This window comes from Athene noctua, chromosome 1 (genome assembly GCF_965140245.1).
Source record: "Athene noctua chromosome 1, bAthNoc1.hap1.1, whole genome shotgun sequence".
In the NCBI taxonomy this organism is placed as follows: Eukaryota; Metazoa; Chordata; class Aves; order Strigiformes; family Strigidae; genus Athene; species Athene noctua.
The window spans coordinates 260207422-260230755 of NC_134037.1; the positions used below are offsets into that span (position 1 = coordinate 260207422).

Consider the following 23334-nt stretch of genomic DNA (forward strand, 5'->3'; position numbering starts at 1 on the left):
GTAGCAGAGCAGCTATTTAAAAGTGACCTTTGTACCTTTACAGTGGACAGCTTGGATTCAAAATTAATTTACAATTGGAAGATTAAAAGGTCAATATAGTTTTGGACCGTATAGACAGAAACAGGTTGCCAGGTGGAAGCCCACCTCTAAAATAGCACACTACCGCATCATTCAGACTTCTTAATTCTAATTTTTTTTTCCAATTCTGCAAGACCTGGTGCACCACAGTGCCTGTAACATAGATGCATATCAAGCAAAATAGCCTGGGAAAACTGCTGGCCCTGGTAAATGTCTTTTTCAATGAAGCTAAAGACACCCAGTTGCTGCAGCCTCTTCTCCACTCCCCCAGTCCCTATGGACTTTGTCTCCCTGAGACAAGGAGAGGAGCTGAAAGAGGGGGCTTGAGGCTAATCAGCTAATGAGAGGCGTAAAAGAGGAGCCCCAGTGCTGTGATACACTGGCTTTGAACCTCCTGCTTGTAGCATAACAGGCTTGTCACACATGCGTAACAGTTTTAAACTGGGACTCTTCGATATCACAAGCAACTCTGATAAGACAAAATTTATTTACGTGAGTGGAAACAACAAGAAGCATCAGTGTAAGATCTTAGTCATTCCACTTAGACAAGGGTAAAAGATCTGAGGAAGGAAATATTCGGGATAGCCACATAAATAAAAAAATTCTTTCGCTTTCTGAGGCCTGTAAAAATCACACAATAAGAAAGGAAGAACTACCATGTTAATTGAAAACCCTTGAAACTACAATAGAGGAATTGGCAAATTACTCTCTTGGCAAAGGGATGGATGTTTGCACAGTTAGCCAAGGACAGGCATTTAATTCTAAGTGCTGTACAGAAAGCCTTAGTTTGTATTTAACAAATACATTTATTTCCGTGGGATGACTAAGCATATGCTAGCACAGTGCTGATGTGGTATCACACTAGAAACCACTTACGTACAGATGACTGTTTTATGTGCCCTGTCTAACTGTTAGCAGTTGGTTTTAATTCATTTAGGATAACAAATAAGTAAAAAATCACTAAAAATCACAAAACAAAAATCACTAAAACAAAAATATAAAAATCACTAAACAAAACACTAATTTTTTTTTTTTTTTTTTCTGTGTCTTTTTACAGGTAGACTGAGAATAACACATGTCCAGGTTAAAACTGTATCCTGTAAGAAGTATTTGATGGATTATTCCTAGATATTTCTAAGAAGGTAAATACAAAAAGTGAGTATGAATTTCAGCACCTGGGATGTTTTATTTATGTTTTGTTGCTTAAAATGAAATTCTGATATTTGCAATGTTTCTTGTGCAGTAGAGTCATGAGGAATTTCACTAATTTGTTTCGAACATGTCTAATATTGATCTGTGTTTATTTTTATTATCTGATAATAATAATTTACATTACGGTCCTAGTGAATGACTCATTTTTACTGTGCCAGGCACTCTAGAAACATAGACATTCTCTGCATGAAATGACTTGCATCTAAGTACAAATCAAGAAGCCATGGATAGTGACAGACAGATGGAGACCCACGGATGTAATAAGAAAGTGCTGGTCAGTATGACAGGCAATGCTCACAGAGCATCTGCAGCCTAACCCTTGCCAGGGGTTTCTAGATATTACTGCAGAGAGAGGAAGAGAATAACAAGGTTATTTTATAGGTATTTATGGGGAGCAGCATGGAAGAAAATACAAAAGCGTTCATTTGAAAATCCAGCACATGGACTGTGGAAAATGGTTGTGTGTGTTGATTGGATGCTGACAGCCTAGTTTTTGATATAAATGAGGAAGGGGAATCAGTGCTATGTCTGGAAAAATGGCCTTTGCATCCAGGGAATATCATCAGGGCAAATTTACATCTGTGAAAAACAAGAGAAAGGGATTCTGCAGTAATTAAGATGTTCAATGCTAAAGACAGAGAGATTTACCTAGATGGGTAGATAGAGGGGAAAGGCATTATCTTAAGTGTGTTACACAGAACAAATCTGCAAGACTTCAGTGGAGCTAGGAAGTGGCATCTGGGAGAGGAGTATGAGTCGAAGCTGATGTCAAGGTTATGGGCATGTGACAGGATGGTGGCATTGCCCACAGTGATAGAGCACGTTGCTTAGATATTGTGGCTGGGACTCCTCAAATGGTAAGAAAGCAAAGTTGAGACTGTTGAGCACACAGCAAAAGACAAGGAAAGGGTGGAGAAGTAGAACCATAAGTCAAAGAATCACAGAATATTTGAGGTTGGCAGCGACAACTGGAGATGGTCTAGTCCAACCACCTGCTCAAAACAGGCTTTGCTAGAGAAGGTTGCTCAGGGCTTTGTTTTTATTAACTACGTGAGTGTGGACTCCGCAGCCTCTCTGGGGAACTTGTTCCAGTGTTTGACCACCCGCAGTGCAAATAATGTTTTACTAATCTTGAAGTGGAATTTCCCACTAAATTGGTTTGTGTCCATTGCCTCTTGTCCTGTCACTATGAACCACTGAGAAACATCTGGCTCCATCTTTTTTACCTTACCCATCAGGTCTTATGCACATTAATAAAACTCCCGGCTCTCTTCTCCATCCATAGAGATGCACCAGTCCCTTAAGCATCATCATAGCCGTTCATGCAGCTTGTTCCAGTATGTCCATGTCACTCTTGTACTAGGGGACCCAGCACCTGGATGTGTCCCACCAGGGCTGAGCAGAGGGCAAGAAGCCTGTCCCTCAAGCTGCTGGAAATGCTTTTCCTAGTGTAGACCAAGAGGCTGTTGACCTTCTTTGCCTCAAGAGCACATTGCTTCTCATGGTCAACTAGGTGTCTACCAGGACCCCTACCAGGTCCTTTCCTGCCAAGCTGCTTTCCAGAAAGTTGTCCCCAGGCTGTAGTGCAGCCTGGGGTTATTCCTTCACAGGGGCAGGATTTGGCATCTTCCTTTGTTGAACTTCAGGAGGTTTCTGTGGGCTTGTTTCTCCAGCCTGTCCAGGTCCTACTGAACAGCAGTGCAACCCTCTGGTGTAACAGCCACTCCTTCCAGTTTTGTATAACCTAAAACTCGCTGAAGGTGCACTCTGCCTCATCCAAGTCATGAATGAGAGAATTAATGGTACTGGACCCAGTATCAACCCCTGTCTGGACCTTGTGCTGCTGATACTTTGAGCCTGGCAGTTCAGGCAGTTTTCAGTCCACGTCACTGTGCATTTTAGGCCATGCTGCATCAGTTTATCAATAAGGATGTAATGGGAGACTGTCAATGCATTACTAAAGTCAAGATATGCAAATCCACTGCTCCCCCCTGAAATGCCGGGGTTTCAACCCAAGCCCCAAATTAAGGCTGACATATGGGTGATTCCCACAGCCCTTCAAAAAGGGGGGGTGAGTTTCCCTTCAGGCTTCCCTCCAGGGTGCTGCGGCCTGGCAGACAGAGCCATTGGGTAAAGGAGCCCCAGGGGTCCCGCAGTGAGTAACCCAAGGTCAGGTGTCCCACTGAGGGATAAAAGCTGGGACCCCTGGCAGGAGGGGCAGTGTCTGTGTGTGAGGGGGATGCCCTGTGCAGAGTTCCCTGTTGGGGAAGGACCTCCCGCCTCCCTGGGACTGGGCTCCACTCAGGTCTGGCTTTTGTAAACGCGGGCTCTGTAGGGATTCGGTATGTGGCTTCCTTGGTCTTATGTGTTTGGCTGGTTGACCTGGTTGTCTCCCGTCCCTTCTATGGGAGACTGCATTTCACTGTTTATTCCACCTGTTCTTGACTGTGCGGTGTCAGTGTTGGGATCATTGGGATTGATGTTGATTATGTATAACCTGATTGACTTGTTTGTACCCCCAGTGCTCACCTGTGTACTGACCCTTTTGTGTCAAATACAATCTGGTTCTTGGTTTATCTTATGCTGGCTGTGTCCTTTATGCTAGGCCTGATAACTGGCAAAACATCCCCTTATCTGCTGAGCTACTCATCTCCCTGCAGATGATGATGGTTAAGCATGATTTATCCTTCCTAAATCCATACTGACTACTCCAAATAACTTTTTTGTCCTTCATATGCTTAGAAATTATTTCCAGGGTTATTTGTTCTATCATCTTCCCAGGGATCAAGGATGACCAGCCTATAGTTCCCTTGAATCCTTATTTTTGCACTGCCTGAAGACAGGAGTGACACTTGTGTTTTTCCAGTCCTCAGGAAAATTCCTCAGTTGCTGCCAGCTTTCAAAGATAACTGAGAGTGGCCTCACAAGAACATTAAACAAGTATCTCAGCACTTGTGGGTATGTCCTATCAGGTTCCATGGACTCATGCATATGCAATTCGTTCCCTAAACTGGACCCTCTCCACCAAGGATATATCTTCCTTGCTCCAGACTTTTCCACCAGTCTCAGACACCTGGGACTTCTAAGGCTAAGTCTTACCAGTAAAGACCAAGGTGAACAAGACACTGACTACCTTTTCCATGTCCTTTGTCATCATGTCCCCTGCCCCATTCAGCAGAGGGACAGCATTATCCCTAAGTTCATCATCTGCCTAATGTTAAGATTGAAATTATTTTTGTGGGTTAGATTACAGATATTGAGAGTAGTGAGAGAAGAGAAAGGAACCAAAGCATTCTAGTTGGAAGGAGGAATAGTGCAGATTTATCAAAGGAGAAAAAGACAAAGAAATTGAGGTAGCCAAAGGAGGGCAGAACATCAAAAATGAGAGATTGAATACTTGGCTTTTTCAGGCAGCTGATAAAATAGGGGGGAAATGTATGAAAAGCAAGTTCTTAAAATCTGGCAAAGGAGATTGAGGAGGATGAGGAGAGGTGTTGACACAGGTGGCTTCAGTGACATGCAAGAGAAAGTAGAGAAGTCTGTCTCTTGTTCTCTCTTTCCTTGTAGACTAGGGCAACTAGATCCCTGAATTATGCATGGCCATTGTCCAAAGCTAGATGTATGACCGCAGTAATTAATGTCCTTAAGCCCTTAGTTCTCATCTGTGACATGGGATCAAAGTTCCCCTTTTATATTTATCTTCTCTATTCAGCTTTTAAGAGCTTTTCACCTGGAAGGTGTGCATACAGTATCTAGCACTCCAGATGAGGGCTGGGACACCTACAGGCTCCTGATGTATAAAGAAGCAGGACGTGTTCATCTCAGCCTGGGAAGTCTTGACATGAGCAATGGAGGGACAGAATTAAATGCCTGTTAATGATAAAGCTACAACTATGGTAGGGCGAGTTCTAAAATTTATAGCACTGAATATTACGTGATATTTAAATGAAATTGACGTAGAATTATGTTGACTTGCAAGATAGCATGGAGGTGGTTGTTGAACACCAGTGCTTTAATCACCAGTGCTGTACAGACGGACATAAATAATAAGAGGCTGTTCCCAAAGCATGGTAACTCTGCCCGCGGGTTATGTCCACGAGTTTGGTCTTTGGGGAGAAACTACTTGCTGCTATAAGGAATTAATTTGCTTCTTTCCATGATAGCAGTGATCACTATGAATTCGTTGGGAACTCAGAGCCTGTCTTTTATATACATATGATATATATATGCATATCTAACCTAGTAAAATAAAATAGTTTGTTGGGGTTTGGGTTGCTTGGAAGTATTAAGGCTGGTGTGAGCTGAGATGTTGTGTCTGTGGCCAGGATTCAAAGAGTTGAGCCCTGAGAAAGATCTAACTGCAAGATAAAGACTACATCAAAGAAAAAGAAAAGAGAAAAAAAGAGAAAGGTGAAATTGCCAGAAAAATAAGTGTTTTCAAAGTCAGGGTTTCATAGTAAGTGGTAACAGCATAATGAGGTGACAGCCTACAGCAAACTGAGTGGAGTGAGGAAAAGGAGAGAAAAATCTCTAAAATAAAACTCCCCGAATTGCTGGGAGGCACTGAACATGACAAGCTCTCTTTACTAAGAGATGGGGAAGTTCACAGGACTTATGTAGATGCCTTTTTACTGAAGGTGAATTCTTACTTGTCAACATAATCTGTTTTTTTAAAAAAAAAAAAAAAAATTGCTACGCAGTTTCTTAATGTTGATGCATTTAATAACTTTTCTACTGCCAGCTGATCTGATTATCAGTGACAAAAGGTCAGAGGGTCAATAATAGACCCCGAATTAATTATTTTTTGTGGAATCATGGAATTTTTCCCCGGTAATGTCCAACTGGGCAGTGGAATCAGCCATGCCAGCAATCCCAGCTCCATCTCCAGGGGCTGGTCCGTAGCTGCCTCCCAGGTTTGCCATGCTGGCTGGTCCGGTGCTGTCTGCTGGATGGAGCTGACAAAAGGCAATGCACACAGACAATGAGTATGAACAGTACAAATAACAGGGGCTGTTATTTTACTGTCTTGTTAAAAGGAATTGTGATGGTTTGACTCTGGCTAAATGCCAGGTATCCACCAAGTTGCTCTATCACTTCCCCCCCCTTCCCTTTGTTTTCTCAACAGGGTAAAGAGGGGAAAGAAGATAAATGAACCCTTGTGGGTGAAACAAAAGCAGTTTTAATATAAGCAAAGCAAAGCAAAAGTCCGCGCGCGGAAGCAAAAGCAAACAGATTTATTCTCTACTTCCCATGAAGAGGCGATGTCGGGCCTTCTCAGGAAGCAGGGCTCCAATACGCGTAGTAGTTGCCTCGGAGGACCAAGGGTGACCCCACCCCCTTCCTCCTTTCTCCCAGCTTTATACTGAGCAGACGTCATATGGTATGGAATATCCCTTTGGTCGGTTTGGGTCAGCTGTCCTGGCTGTGTCCCCTCCCAAGATCTTGCCCACCCCATCCCACTGGGGAAAATATCAGAAAGAGCCTTGGTGCTGTGTGAGCACCACTCAGCAGCAGCCACAACACCAGGGTGCTATCAACACCCTGCAGCTCCCAGCATAAACCACAGCACCGTGAGGGCTGCTATAGGGGAAAACCGATTCCAGTTCAGCCAGACCCAATACAGGAATAAAATGCCTCGGGGTAGGGTGCATATTTCTCAGGGTGCTTTTCAGCCAACGCCTTTGCTTTGGAGCAGCCAACATTGATCTGGAAACAGTCTGGTTTTTCAGAGTTGCTGCTCACTTGTGGTTCATTGCGGATCAGACTATTTCTACTCAGGTGAGGAAAGATGCCGTTAGCTGGCTGGCGTGAGGTTGCTGGCTGTTGTTGGTTTTCATGCCATTCTGCTGCAACCTGTGCACTCTTTTCCCGTCTAGTTTCCTGTTAAACCCCATAAGGCAAGTCTTACATATTCTGGGATGTTTACAAACACTTTATATGAATAAGTTTTTGGGAAGAAGCTTTTGCAAAAAAAATCCCATTTATCCAGCTAATTAAAAACTGCTAGATAAAGTGTGTATCTTTTCAAAGGACTTAAGCCCCCTGTTTTCTTAGCTTTGATTGACCTGTCACAGCATCTACACGGCATATCTCCTTGTTTACACTACAAATCCAAGATAAGCATCTTTACCAACTATATATTTACAGCATCTAACAGGTTGGGCTAGTGATGCACTTAAAGCCTCCAGGTGCTACAGCTGTAGACAGGGTATATAATAATAGGGAGCTGCTCATTCTCCCACAGGGCATCTTGTTTCAACCCACAGTATAGAAAGACATTAATTTAAAAGGTTCTATTTATTCAAATCAATCTGTCATGCAATGTTAATTAAGCATTAATTGATACTTATTTCTCTGAGGCAGCAGACCATCATTTTTCTGGAATAACCCTTGAAGTTTGGCTCAAGATACTGGAGGAAGGATGAAACAGGCTTGTGACTACTAGAGGCGTTATTTATTTATTTATGTATCCATTTGCTTATTTATTTTTGCTGTCAAGCGCATCAGTCTCCATAATCCTCTTGCTTCCCATTATTTGCCAGAGGAGGAACTGGCAAAACAATAGGAAGGATGTAATTAGCAACTTGGCTGTGGGGTGTGTGGCAGGGTGGGTGTAGAAGCCAGTATGAAATCAGGAGTTTAATATGAGAACTGTTTGTATGTTGTCAGTCAATCGTTTTCTCCCTGTTTAGATTTGTGAGTGAATTGCAGGCGTATTTCTTTGGACACATCAGATTTTGGTTTTCTTTTGCTTTGCTGCAGAAAGCTATTTTCAGCCGAGGTTTTGCTCCTCCTGTTGTGACATGCAGGAGATGTGTATCAGTTCTTTGGAGGGTGTGAGATCACAACAGCAACACCATAACAAAGATGAGAGTGTTTGGAAAAAGAGGTAACTTCATAGCAGTGGAACAGCGTTTAGCTGTGGATGTGGAGTCTCTGGAGGAATCTTTCCCTGCAGATGCTTATTGCTCATCTCCTTGTAGCTTAATAATACACCAAAATATCATCGCATCTTCCTTCTGAAAACCACGTGCTCTTTGGAGACCATTAATGACATTATTTGGAGAGCAGTAATGACACAGGCTTTACCCACAGCCTGCACGGTGCAACACCATTTACACGTACCACCCACCTCCACGAACAGGCTGTTTTGTCCAGATGCTCTAGCATGGTTTTGCTGCTTTCAGGATTTTATGAAGCATCTTTCAGGGTTTCCTTATGTATCTCTGCATGATCTCGCAATGTATATTAGACAGATCTAACAGTGCCACGCATGAGGCCGGTACATCAGTGGTGCTGCAGTCACAGCCTGTGACACTGGTAACTTTTCCCCCCTTGCAGCAGATGTGTAGCTCCAATTAGCACTGTAGCGTTGTCCCAGAGCAAGGCTGAACCCTGCTGTAACGTGGCCAGAGCTCCTCGACACCCCCTAGTTTGCAGCTCCGATGGAGCAGGATGGCCCGTGGTGCCATGTGCCACCCGTGGAGACTCTGCAAGTCCTGGTTTGTCTCCCGCAGCCATGGTACCGAGAGCTGACTTCACTCTGAGCTCCAGTGCAGACTATGCATCCAGAGATTTTCATCCCAGCTTGCTTTTTCTCGTTCGTGTTGGGTGAAGTAAACTCATTTTATTCATGGTAAAGCTTTCAAACACTCCGGCTGTCCCAGGCTAGACTTGATTTAATTTGCAGATCCTAATTAGACATTGACTGATAGGGTGGGGAGGACAGTGGGAAGAGGGAGCAAAATTCGCTTTGGAGCGCATAAGCATCAGTTTCCATTCTTCAGGAGAGCGCAAAATGTTACTGTATGAAAAAGCAGAGCTTTTTCATCTCATTTTAATGCTAATTTTTCCACTGTGTATGACTCTATCCTCAACTCTGCTGCTGGGGAAGTTTGATTTTTTGTGTGTGTGTGTGTGCTTTCTCATTGTGAATAAGAAGCCACTGCGCATCATAAGGCAAAACAAACAGGAAGGCAAGTAGGAGCATTCATCTCTCATGCAACAGGATATCCCAAAACACAGAAGTATGGAAAAATAAATGAAAGTGAGTTATAGGATCTGTCTTCACCTGGTATGAGAAAGCACCCCTGAGTACTGCTGCTGCAAAACTGTTCAGCATGTGTTTAGCTCCTGTGAGGAGTCCTATTAAGCCCAAACCTGAAGGACAGGCTTAAATAAGGAAGATAATTTAAAATACACTTCAACAGGTGAGATCCTTCCCCTAATTCCACTTTGTAATAACATCATAGTATTACCAGTGATAATAATGGACAATCATAAATTTGGTAAGGTTTATATGCCTTTGAAGTGGAGCAGTCACCTTTTTCACTGGATTGCTAAATTAAATCTAGCTTATTTTTTTGCACTGGGTGCCAAGCAGACATGACCCTTATCTGGTCTAGGCGAAGAAGCAAGTTCTTTATTTTATCACTTTTAACCTGTTAGCAGGAATGGACAGTCTGACTCAGCTGAAAATACTGTCCTGAACACTTACTATTAGCAGTATATTAACCTAATGTGGCCTTGCTAAGAAAGATAAGTACATTAGATTTTGATACGGAGATCAGTACCTCTGAATTACAGCTCAGCTCAGAAAAGACAAGTAAGAGTGTGTGGCAGCTTTCACAAAGATCTTCCAAATCTTGATGAAACGGGACTTACAAGTGCCTGTGAGAACAGCAGTCCAAGTATAGAGAATCCACAGGCTGGAGAAATGTTTTTCTGAGCTGGACATTTGACTCGAGGAGATTTGCTCATTCCTGCATGATGGAAAAGATTTGTTTTCTCCAAGGATTGCTAAATAGAAGGTGCTTGTCAGGAGGGGAAAGCGGGTGCCTGCCTAAGGCATGCGCTCAGATCTACAGAACATTCGGTTCTTTTGGGAAAATAAAAATTAGCATGGCCAGCCTCATGCAGAGTTGCTGCCCTGTTGGAGGCAAACACACAATTCACATGCTATCCTCACTTTTCCTCTATTTTTTGCCAGGGCAGTGGCACTTTTACATGTAATTACTGGGCACTAAGGAGTCATTCTTCCAGAAGTCCCATCAAGGACAGAACAGGAGAGCCTCCCTAAGAAGCTTTTTCAACAGGCAAATGAAGAATATTATGCTTATTTTACAGGATCTTAATTCACCATGTGTACAAAGCTGCAGCTGTGCTGGGGCAGTGCTCAGCTGCAGAATTTGCTCCAAGTGATGTTCCCAGTTAGTCAGCCACACTGAGAAGGATGCTGGTGAAATGTCCTTACTCTCTGTAAAATGTGTGCTCTGCAGTCATAGGTGGTGGCCTTGATGAGGCGAAGGGACTTTTTAGCACTTCTCCTACACACTTGCTTACGAAGGAGGCCATCCACGACCCTGAGAGTCTGAGGACTGAGTTTCAAGCTGTCATTTGTCTGGATGATGTTTCTGAGTTTGCTTTATTTCCTATTGAGTTTTGTTTTTTTTTTTTTTTTTTGCATTTTAATGGTGTGACATTTGCCAGGGAAAACATTTGCAGCGATAAATCTCATCAAAAACTCAACCAAAATCTCATCTATTGCTTGACATTAATTTTGATGCTTTCTACTGCAGCTGTCTCCCTGCAGGTTTCATCTTTGTGCTGGGAGACAGGGATTTGCTCATCCTACTCCATTGCTCTCAGAGCAGCCTCTGGGTGTTACGTGATGGGAGGGCACAGAGAAGATTCTGTATTTTTGTAGTTAAATGCAGTGGCATAATTTTCACATTGTTCCCCCTTTTTTGAACCTCTTCTGATCTCTTTAACCAATTCCTTATCATTTCCTTGGTGATCTGTTAGTACACTTGCCCTGCTACCAGAAGCTCAAAAAAATAATGGAATAAATTAATTGACAGGTTTAACAGTGGGACTGTTTTCCCTGTTGGCAATTTCCCTGCTTATTTAGAGAGTCTGCGGCTGCCACCCCTGTTCCAAGTGGCTATTGGAGAGAGGATGTTGTCTTTCTCCTTCCCATTGCACTGGCCAACCATGGCAAAAGCAAAAAGCATGTGTGCAATGACAAAACCAAAAAGCCCATATGCAGTGGCATTGTTTTCTGTTTGGGCAGGAGAATTGTGTAGCTGCAGCATTGAGCTCTCCAGGGAAGAAAGCAAGCCAGGAGATCTGCTGTGGGAGGTCAAAGAGCTGATGGCATCCTAAAAACCATCCTATCAGGCATTATTCTGTTAACTTGGTTTGAAAATTAACTCAGTTAACAAGCCCATGCAATGAGTGTAAAACTGAACATCTTAAAAATGTTAATCTTAAAAATTGAGATTTGCTGACAGTACCTTGGGGCAGCAGACAGGCACCTCTGGGGCAACTTCAAGAGGAATATTCTGCTTTCCACGTTGGCACACTGGGTTCTTCTTCACCAAAATGTGTTAGCTGGACCTGCCGCATGTTGAAAATGAAGCAGTGGAATATTCCAAAGGAGAAAAAGAAAGGCAGCTTGTTTGTTTGTGTCCTTGCTCAGTTTTTTAAAGCCTGTAGTTACATCCAGGGGGAAAACTGAGGGATACAACTGGGACACGTATTGCTTCATGATGGCATGACTTGCTGAAGTGATAAAATGCGTGACGTTTCCTGACACATGCGTATTCTTAGTAGCTGCTGATGAGACAGGATGAGTGGTAGTGCAAATGTTTGCTAACTTGGGGATGACTTCTGATATGGAAGGTATGCAGAGCTGTCTTTGAAGCCTGTAATAGCCAGGCACATATGAAACAGGGGTCAGCAGTGGGTGTTCATTCTCAAGGACCCCTCAAAGACTGCATCTAAAAAAACCAGGAGTACAACCTTAAGGGGATATCGTTGGAACGCTCTCCAAGTCATGGCTGTCTTGGAGTGCCGGAGGTCCATGTGTCTGGGGTTGCAGGAACTCATGTGTTGGCTGTAGCTTTGCAATATTCAGCAGCAGGATATGGATTTGGGAGTTGACTCTGGGCTCCAATATGAAAAAGGGTCTTTTTGTTTCCCCTGAGGTGTTTTTCCATAGTCGTGCCAGAGGAACCATAGTGGAATTGTCAAGTTCATGGCTTTCTGAGACAGCTTGGGCTTCCTGGGAAAACACCCGTGGCTTCTTTTCCTCTTCTTCTTTGTCCATCTCCTTTATTTTCACAGGCTTGCGTCCAAACTCCACGAGTGCATTTTGCATCTTATGTCAGTTACTCCCTGGTGAAAAGAAATGTATTTAGAAAATCATCCAGAGGCTCAGATCAAATACTTCTAAAAATCACTGCACCTCAGCTCACCAAAGCCTGGACCACTTGTGCCTCTGTTATTTTCTTTATGATCTTTACAAGAATTTTCATAAGAAAAGGTAGCTGCTCTTGGGCTAATTACACTTCTCCTCTCTATGTCCGTCTGTTAGATGAGGATGCCAACAGTGAAAGAGAGATAATTGTTCTTTAATTGGGTTCTGCTTCTTCAATGAAGGAGTGGGCAAGGGATGCCTTTTGGTTCCCATGGCCTTCTAGATAAGTTTCCACATAATGCCAATTAAGAGCAAAATAGAGAGTATGCAAAACAGATGACAAGTGCTGCTCACCAGGAATCATTCTTTTGTGACTAAAACAATGGGGCCTTCAACCAAGGGTGCGCTTTTTGCTGCTGTAGTTTCCCTTGATTATTTATTGCATTTTGCATAAGATTTGCTGCCGAATGGATTGACCCTAGAAAAGTTTAAGGTGAATGTGACAGTGGGAGCCTTCCAGTTGTATATGTGTGTGCATATACACTTTTCAAAAGCAGAAAGAAAAGTCAAATTAAGTTATTTTTTAACCCTACAAGTTATTTTGATTTTGTTTTTATTTCAAAGAGAGCTATTGTGTATGGGGAGGGTCAAGGGGGTTTTTTTCTTCTCTTTTTCTGATTTTTTTTTTTTTTCTTTCTCCTTGTTTGTTAGTTTTAAGGGTAATTATTCACCAGGGCCTTTTCAACTGTCAAATGCAACAAAAGGTAATCCGGCCTCTTCTCTTCCCTGCCCCCAAACCCGCTTTTTCCTCCAACAAAAGCAGCCTTTGTTGGGGAGGGTCATCATTTCACAAGGATCCTTCTTCGTCCCACAAGTTAGAAATGTTCTACTTTATATCAAGGCGACCTCTCATGAATGCTGGGAGACTCAGGATGTTGCAGCTGATGCTCTGCCTTGGGTAATGTTACCCATGGACAATTGCCAGCTTGACAAATTAAGCTCTGATAGATACTCTGAATGCTTTATTTTCCTTCAAGCAGGATTTCTAAATTACTACATGAGCTGGTTATCAATTTATCTACAGTACATACCCTGGCATTAATTGCTCTCCATCTAAAGGGTGGTCCTTAACCACTGGCTTGTGTTCACAGCTCCATTTGGTTGGGATGAGGCCTCTGACTTCTCAAATCGTGTTTTATTTTTTTCTTCATGGCTTGCAGCTCCTTGCTGTTGAGGAAGTGCATAGTGGAAAGAGCACTGTTCAATGCTAGGGCATTTTGCAGACAGAATTATGTTCCTTATAAATGGATCAATATATGCCAATCTCCAGCTTCATATAAATATTTGCTTAGATACTAAATTGATCTTGTCCTAGATTTGCCATAATTTAAGTCTATGAAGCTATAATCAAGACTCCTTGATAATAAAAAGAACCCATCAGCAATTATACTCATTCACTTCCCCATATTCAGGGCTATTTCAACATTGCACTGATAAACTCCTGTTTTCAATCAAGTTTGCAGTGTGAAAATCAACACTGCACACCAGTTAATGATGTTGGAGTACTTCGTGTGTGGCATTTTGAAGTTTGTATTAGCATGGAAACACGAGTGATTTCTGAGAGGCTTTTATCTGATATGGAGACTAGACTTTACTAAAAGTACACCTAAAACCTCTCAAAACTCAAACTGAGTATGGTCCTTGTGGATTTGAATGTACTTTTAAGTTTCTGAAGGTTTCCAGTAGCCAAAGTTCTTGGAAACATCTTGCCATCTACTTCTCATCACCATGATAATTTAGCATTTTCAGTATGGAATTATCTGGTAGGTTATATCAGAGATGATTTGCACTAAATGCTGGACTTCCCATCTCCAAATACTTCTGCTGTATATAGAGAAAATGGACAGAAAAGTCTGTCAAGAAAAAGTTATTTTTATTTTGCAAGTCGGGAATGTGGCCTGAGGGAGATTTGTACCCTCACAGTGTCATAGAGGAAACCTTCTAAGGAAACAAATTGAAGCATCCCAAGGTTCATTCTGGTCCACGTTGCAACAGGGAAATTTTATTTAGAGGTTGGGAAAATAATTTTCACAATGAGTTTAGTCAAACACAGGAGGAAACTCCATCCTTGGAGATTTTAAAAACTGGTTTGGGTGAGGCCCTGAGCCACTTATCTAATTCTCCAGTTAGATCCAATTCAACTTCAAATTTGGCCCCGCTGTGAGCAGCAGGTGACTAGACGGCCTCCACAGGTTCCCTCCAACCTAAATTACAATACTCTGAACTTTGGAAATTCACCTTCCTCTCAGCATATTTGTATGTTCATATACATATAGTAAGAACCCAAAGGAAGGCATATTTTAGTAAGTAATAACGAGGACAGGTTTGTAGGTAGATGCTGGTAAGGACATCAGATGACAAGTATCGTGGGTTATGCTAAGTGGAGGAAAGGGCTAAAATCCCTTCACTTCCCCAGTGACTATATGCTTGACCATAAGACAAAGTTTTGTGTCTTCATGGTTTTTCAAGATCTAAATTATTGATATCTTGAAGCACGGTATTTTTGAGGTTAACCCATTGTTGTGGTTTAGCCCTGGTAGGCAGCAAACATTTAAACAACTGCTTGCTCACTCCCCCCAGGTGGGAGGGAGGAGACAACTGGAAGGATAAAGATGCAAAAGCTCATGGCTTGAGGTAAAGACGGTTTAACAGGTAAAGCAAAATGAGAAATTACTTCACTACTTCCTGTCAGCATGCAGATGTTTAGCTGTCCCCACATAAAAGTTACGTTCAAAGACAAGCATTGCACCATACCAACTACTTATGAAAAGGCTTAACCCTATCCCAGCCAAAACCAGTACACCCATCACTGTTTGTTGGTGTTTTGTTGTTTGTTTGTTTTTTTTTTCCCGAGCTAGACTTGGCTTCACTGAGCATATCCTAGTATCTGAAACTACTATCCTCGTTCATGACCATTTAACCGACATGAGAGTGCTTTACACATAGACATGTCAGGTGATCCTCTGAGTCCATCCCAATATCTCAACTTTTGTGGTTGCACCCATTATTAAAATAAACCTGTGCTGGGAGGGCTGTACAACACACACTGAAGAAAGTCACCCTGTTAAGTGCAGAACCACATGTACAAATGCAAGTTTTAGGTAGGTCAGGATATTACAAAAATAATGAACACATTTATATTTAAGTCAAGAGAAAGCCGCTACACTTTAATTTCCATTAAAAATTCCTTGGGGTTTTTATAACCAAACCAAATAAAGTTTGGTTTGATGCCTCATTTGAAATTCTTTCAAACTCTGCTATACCCTTATAGTCTTTTCTAATTCAGAAAAGTATCTGCTCAGGATTTGCTTTTCCTCTCTAAACTGGCATTAGCATCCTCTATGGGTTGGATGAATATGTACTGGAGGGTTCACCTGTCCTCCCAGCCCTTCCATCACTGCTTGAGTATTTCATAGTTCCTAAGGAGCCTGAAGCACCCAAACCCATTAGTAAGCCAAACGCATCATGCTTCCCTGGAGGAAGGCAAATAGAATTAGACCTATTTTACAGATAGGAAAACTGAGGTAATTTTCCAGCTGATGTCTGAAGTTAAGCACCTATCTCTCAGCTTTCAACTCTAAAACGGTCTAACCACTGATGGCCCCACGGTACTTGGCTCTTTACCTTCACTTTTGATATTCAAACATTGAGCTCTTGCCATCCCTCGCTCAGTCCTCAGTTGTGGCTGTCACAATATTTCAGGCTTAATTGTCAGGAGAGCAGAGGCCCCTGGTACATCAAAACACGGCGGATGTGCGGCACCTTCTGAGTCCATTTAATACCTGGCTTTGCATGTAAGCTGAAGGTGACTTTTCTCAGGCTTGTCACCCAAATGCGCTGCAGATAAATGAGCTCTGGCCAGCAAAAAAATAACTCGAGTGGTCTGGAAGCATTTGCTTGCTTGGTCTCCAAAAGGCCTTGCAAACTGTTTTGCTGATAATGTGAACAAATTGCTATTTAGGGTATGGACTCTAAATCAGAGAAAACACATGGAAAAGCACCTAATAAGCAGCACTCATTATCAGATTATCACTGGCTCCAGAGCCTGTGGGCAGAGTCATATTCTGTTTCCTTTATCAGCCCCACCAGTAGCTGGAGCCAACAGTGACATGTGGAGTTATCCCTCAGGATTAATTGCCACCTTTTTATGGCTGATCATTAAAAATAATAATAATTAAAAAAAAAAAATCCCTGATCATATATTTCCATAGAAAAATCAGATGGAATAGCTTTGACTCCAGTTTCTATACCAGCATGCTAAACACAGTCCAGAGATGTTGCCCGTGGGTGAAGTAGCGAATTTTGTACAGCAATTAACAACTGGGGGTATCTCTAGTGGTGCTGCAGAAGCATGGGTGGGTGTCACATCACATCAGCATAGCCATCCTGCCCCGTGCATGCCTGACCTTGCTTTCTCTTGCTTGAGGGTCGGCTCCCAGCAGTCACGCTGGCTCCAGAGATTAGAAACTCAGCTGCACAATAGCAGGTGGAGGGCTTTATTCTTTACTGATGTTAAAAAAAAAAAAAAAAAATCAGTTCCTTTCTGAGTGTTGCTCCCTTCGTGGTCAGCAGTTGTCAGGGTGGGAAGGTGGAAGTGATAAGGGATTGTCATCCCTTGCACGGAGGGTGGTGTGTTCTTTCTCAGAGCAGCTGCGTAGCCCTTGGGAACTGAGCAAGAGGGGATGGATGTGTTCAGGAGCAGGGATGTAATGCCTAGGAGAGCAATGCCAGAGCAGTCCCTTCCAGCAAAACTAGAATTTTTATAACCATTTTTTTCACCAGAATTTAATAACCCTTTTCTGATTAGAAGAAACAATGACTTTCCATTTTCAAAATACAATAAAATAATGAATAGAAGAATTACTGCCTGGAATCACCATGCTTAATCCTATTTGAGGCAGTATTCATCTCACCTAAAAAACCCAAAGTGTATCTTATAAACTTCAGAAAGAAAAAGGCATTTTGAATGGCCAGGTCCTCTCACCATCAGTGAACATATAAAACAGGGCAGCAAAATTGAGCACAAAAGTGTAACTTTCTGTCTGTTTTCTATACATAAGGGGAGTCTAGAGAACTAGCAAGGGGCAGCTGTCTCATGAGATATGGTGGATCTGTTGTAGTTGGGAACTGTCAGTGTGAGGTTAATGGTTGGACTGGATGATCTTCAAGGTCTTTTCCAACCTAGACGATTCTGAGATTAATCCCATTTTCTAAGTCCCCTGGGCTTCCTCCAGATACAGACACCTCCAGAGGACATTCAGGGGTCTTAATGAAGAAACCACTCTCAGGAGCTTCCATTCTGTCTGCACCAGTTAATGGAAGAAAATCCAGGTCAAACTCTCTTCTTACCTAGACACAGCAGCTACGTTGGGTGGGATGAAGCTGAACCCGGAGGTGTTGCCCAGAGATAATGCAGGTGTGAACAGTGCCTTGGCATCTTTATAGAATCATTTAGGTTGGAAAAGATCTTTAAGATCATCAAGTCCAACCATTCTTTGCCTTCCCCAAGACAAAGTCCAACACCTTACACTGTGCAGTCACACAGCCAGCCCTGTAGTAATGTTGTCTCTTGGTTACCATATGGAAAAATAATTTAAAATTAACCTCATGGCTTCTTGATGAGTGTTGCACATTGATTGATTGAAAAAACTATAAGTAAGCGTTTGCTAATGGGTGTATTAATCATAGCAGGACACACAACTTGAGAACATTGAGATAAAGGCCCTATTTCAAATACAGAGAAGGTGAGATCAAAGCTGACTTGTTGTCCTTTCATGCCAAATGGCTTTAAGGGGATGTCATCCAAAGAATGGAGAATCGGTGCAACTCAGCATACATTATCTTAAAAATGAGTCTAAAGCAAACAAAAAGCAGTAAAAATACCAGAATGTGAGAATATGAAAACCTGTCTTTTTCTCACTGTGCTCTTTAAAAGCACAGAGGGATTAAACTTGGTTTTGAAGTCTTGTAGTTTGTACATGTCTGTGTTCATTCCAGGGAAACACATGATCTGGAGGTGTTAAACTGAATATGCTTTTTTCAGTTTAATCAAATAATAAAACACTGGTGTGTTGGTCTTTCCAGACTTTGAGTAACTCCCATGGGCTTGTTGACTGCTTACAAGACCCACCAAAGTTTTGAGACCTGAGAAATTCAGCAGATTTCTAAAAGCACTTGGCGATTCATAGAGACAGAATTTGCCTTGCCTTAGGTTTTAGCTCTTTGTAAAGTGCAGACATTCATATTTTGGCTGGTCACCTTGGACTTCACCTACAGCCAGTGATGGGAAAGAGACTTTCGTGGAGCTCTTTAGCTGATGTATTTTATAGGTGTACATTAAGATAAGATGAATTGGCCCTGTAAAACCCATGTAGATAGCTATACTGCAGACCTTTTAATGCATGTGGAAAATCTGCACCCCTTTCATTATCTGAACTGAGGTCTGATGTTATCATTGTGTCACACAGATTTGCGGGCTCTGTAGTCTACCTTTCTTATGTTGATTACGTATCTTCTAACCAAAATAAATAGCAGTGTCCATATTTAATGTCCAATTACATTGAAGAGTAAAGCTTGTGCCTTTGTTCTTTATCTCAGCATTGCTCTTTAACCTCGCAGGAGGCTCAGTACTAACAACCAGCCCTGTTCCAAATAACTTTAAGCCATAATTGACTCCTGTTTAAGTTTGTGGGAGTTCTTTGTTTCCCGTGGATGGGCTTTGGGGAAGGAGAAAGCTTGAGATGTTGAGGAGTTTGAGGGACTCACATTTTGATGGTTTGAATAAGAAGAGCTGAGAATATTATGGCAAACAATCTATTTCCTGAGGAGGTGGGAGAAAATTTTCCTGAAGAGCTGCCACTTACAAACTATTTTCCTCTCCACAAGATTTAAAAAGAGGCATTTTTAAATAACATAGCACACCTCCTCTTCAGTTGGGAAGCTGAGACGCAGTGTGGGTAAGTGGTTTTGAGAAAGCATTTTCCTGAATCGCTGTTGAAGCTGCAGATAGTACTGAAAGAAAGTCTTAACTCCCAGTAAGAAAATCGCTCTTTTTCTGTTGATCCCTGTGACCAATCACAAAACCAATGCACATTAAGATTTCCAAAACCGCATGTTAAAAAAAAAAAAAAAAAAAAAGCAGCTAGCTGAGCTCTTTTGTAATTCCTTGTAGGTAGTGAAGATTGGATATGAATTTAAATAGCCATTTTGGGGAGTTAGAAAGATAGATGACAGAGTGGATGTGATGATCTGAACTGTGTAATGTTGCGGGTTCACGTTTAAGGGATGGGCTGAACGTTCCATGCTGGGGGCTGAATCCCAGCTTGCGGACGCCTCTCCCCAACAAGTTCAGTATGAATATGATGGCTGCTCCTCCACACCTTGCTAGGAAGTGCTTTAGCAAGAAGATTCCTCCATGGGCTTTACTACTGGACACCGTATGTCTCCTCTGTGGCCACAGCAGAAAATGTGACAGAAGAGGCATAATCCCATGGGTCACATTCAAGTGCTGGGCTAGCTTGGTGTAATATCCTACATGCAGGTCAAGTCATAGCTTTGTTAAACATTTACATATACATGTATCTATATGGAGTAGAGTCTTAAAAATACACACACACACACACCAAAAAACACAAACCTTTTTGGCATTTATACAGATAAGGACATTTTTATTGGCAAATATTTTGCTTGGCACTGATTCAGTGTGTACTAATAGTTTAATAATTTTGGCAGACATGCGAATGAAAAATGTTACTGAACCAGACCCAATTATGCATATAAAATGTAAACAGTTGTGTCTGCTGGGGATAACTGCAGTATGTTGTCAAGCCACGGCTGTAAATTACATATGGTAGATTGCTCTAAATTTGTTTTTGACAAACGACCGTCTGATGAGGTTGTTTCAGGGCCACACAACTGATGGAAGGACATTATCAGCAGAGCGTAATATCGGCATGGCTTTTGTTTCAGCTCTCAGTCCAGCTTTCCAAAGTTTGGCAGCTCTGACATAAGTTTGGGGCTAGTTTTCTGCTGTTCACTTTCAGTAGAGCCTCCACAATATCCTCATGCTGAAGTTATAATGAGTTGATTCCTGATTATAATTATTTCTGGTTCTTCGTGTTAGCCATCAGTGGAATAGCTATTTAGCCTATTTCTCCCTCTGGAAAAATTCCTGTGGCACTGGCAGAAGCTGAAGTTTTATAGCAAAACTTTGAAAGCACAACAAAGCCCTGTCTTACCTCCTTTATGCACCCTTTTTCCTAAGCTGGGTATACATATGCAGTTGAAGCTATTGTTCAGCTCTCGTAACTGAAAAAGCAACTCTGGAACTGGCTAAAAATGCTTTCAGGAAGAATTTGAGTTAAGCCTGGGCTGTGATTAAAGAATCGCCATGCCAAAGGCAGGTGGGGTGGGCACTGGAAAAAGGGGGAAAAAATAATGAAGCTTTTCAGAACATGGCAATGAGGAGACCCCTCCAGCCCAGCACCTGGTGAAACCATCGAGTTTGCCCTCCCACCAGCTTAAATTAGAGTAACAGTGCCACGCAGCAGGGTCCTGTTAAAAGCAGGCAGGGAGGGAAAAGTCAAAGAGCCTTTTCTGATGCATTCAGGTAGAAGAGTATAAAGTAAATAATGAAGCCGAAGGGCAGCGCAGAAGAGCGTGACTTTGCATTCCTTTCGCGCCCGCTGCCACGTCGCTGAAGGATAGCACAGAAAATGAACTGCTGAAGGATGCAGAGAGCTCTGCTCCAGCTTCCCTGAAAGCCAACATCAATGGGGAAAAGAAGTTTGAGCAGCAGCCGTCTGGATCGTAACCCACCACCAATCACTGCCCTTATCAGACTTTTCCAGAGAGCCTATAAACAATGCACACTTCAGTAAATGGCATGTTATAAATATGAGTGAGTAACGGCATTGCGGTGGAAAAGAAAACAGGCTGTTATTTATCACCACCTTTCTACGATCATTGTATTCTCGTAGAAGTAGGTAGTTATTAGGAAAGGTTATTGACAGGGCTTTGTCAAGCTTCGTATATATGAGTAAGCTTAATTTTTAAAGAACAATGGCTTATTTATTCAATAGTTCCTAAAATCACATTTTCACCAAAAATTCCCCAGCTTTGGAAGTGAGTTTACTTCTTTAGTTCCACCGCAACATTTTATTAATTGTTTTTTTCTGATTTATGTAGAGAAAGCAGAGAAGAATGATTGGTATGGTTAACTGGCAAATACATTTTTGGTATTGATCCAATTGGATTTTTATTTGTATTTAATTACGCACATTGTAAAATACATCTGTAATAAGAAATGAAAATTGAATGTGGAATAATAATTATATGGCTCGGAAAATATGGAATTGGCTCACTTGTGTTGAGTTCAATGTTTTCTGAGCCAGATGAGATAAGACAAAAAAAGTTATAGGTTTGAACAAACATGGTCTAACTCTGTGAGTGTTATTGATACAGAATGAGTAATTGTGATAGGCCATGATTAAACTTCAGACAGAGATTCATTAGAGAAGATAGGACCAAGAGGAAAATTCCTCGAACATAAGAAGTTGTTTGGTTAGTGAGGTTGACTTTGGTGCAATCTTCCTCCTCCTCTGTGAAATGACATATAATGACTTCCAGTCTTTCTTGCCTTATGCACTTTCACTTCTGAACTAGGCTAATGAAAAATGAAAAGTAATCATACTATGGGACTTTTCTGAGGTCACGCTCTCTGTTTGCTCTTGTGTTCTGAATCTTTACTACATTGCCAAGAAATCAACCTCAAATGATAATCATACAGGTCAGGGCTGTTGAATCTGATTTCCTGTCAGTTTGGGAACCGATGGGAACTCTCTCTTCATCTTCAGTGCTCAGCCAGGGCATGGAGCAGGAAACTGGCAGTTATTGCAGCTGAAGAATAGGTCTCACAGGACTTCATCCAAAGATGGATGCAGAACTGCCTTGAATATTGCACAGTCCACATGAAGAGTTGGCATCACAAGCGGGTGTCTTGGGGAATCCCACTCTCAGTGGAATTGCGATAAGGAAGAAAGACCAAGTCCATATGCAGTTGCCTACATGTAATTTAAAGAACTTTGAAATTTGCAGTGTGGTAGTTTATTTGTGACTACTTTTTTTTTGGATAAGAGAAAGAATTTCTTAAAGCTGAGTAGTAACTTTTGATGTAGCTTCTTTGCATGCTCATCAATCATGGTTAGCACTGTCCTGGGACCTGCATTGTTTATTCTACCCCAGAGGTGCAAAGATGCTATTCCCACTCACAGCAGAGTGCTTCACAAATGAGCAGGAGTTAGAAAATTCCACACAGCACCAAATCTCATTGGTTATAGTATGAATTGCACTGGCTGGACTAGTGCTATGTATAACTGTCGGCAGGGTGGGAGACAGGTAAGGGCAGAAACCAGTATCACCATAATCACTGTCAACTGCCACTTCATCATTCAGTAATAGATTTTACTTAGATAATCCTTGGACTCTTGACTAGGTTCAGTCCTGGATTTCTTTGTCACTCCTGTGACAAAGAGTTTTCTCAACTCTTCTGCCTTTGCAGAATGGGTTTCACATAAATACTAGTTGGGTTTTTCTAATTGCTTCTCATCAGTAGATAGAGAAGTCCTTCTTGTGATTTAAATTCAGCCCTGTTGTTCTCACCTGCAAAGCTCTGCGTAACTTTGCAGCTTCCTTGTCCTTCAAAATTAATTCCTTTCATTTCTCTTTCCCTGAACAGTTCCTGTCTTTCTTCCTATTGCCTAACCTTCATTTCCAGTGCTGACTTA

At 42.0% G+C, this 23334-nt stretch overlaps 1 protein-coding gene across 4 annotated transcripts in view; it reads left to right on the plus strand.

Moving 5' to 3' along the window:
• The window catches only part of TENM4 (teneurin transmembrane protein 4), a 601586-nt gene that overhangs the window by 190170 nt on the left and 388082 nt on the right, over nucleotides 1–23334 (plus strand). For all 4 annotated transcript variants that reach the window (XM_074918363.1, XM_074918372.1, XM_074918381.1 and 1 more), the window contains exon 3: nucleotides 1136–1233. The gene's annotated coding sequence lies outside the window, so the exon portion shown is untranslated. The remainder of the gene's footprint in view (nucleotides 1–1135; nucleotides 1234–23334) is intronic.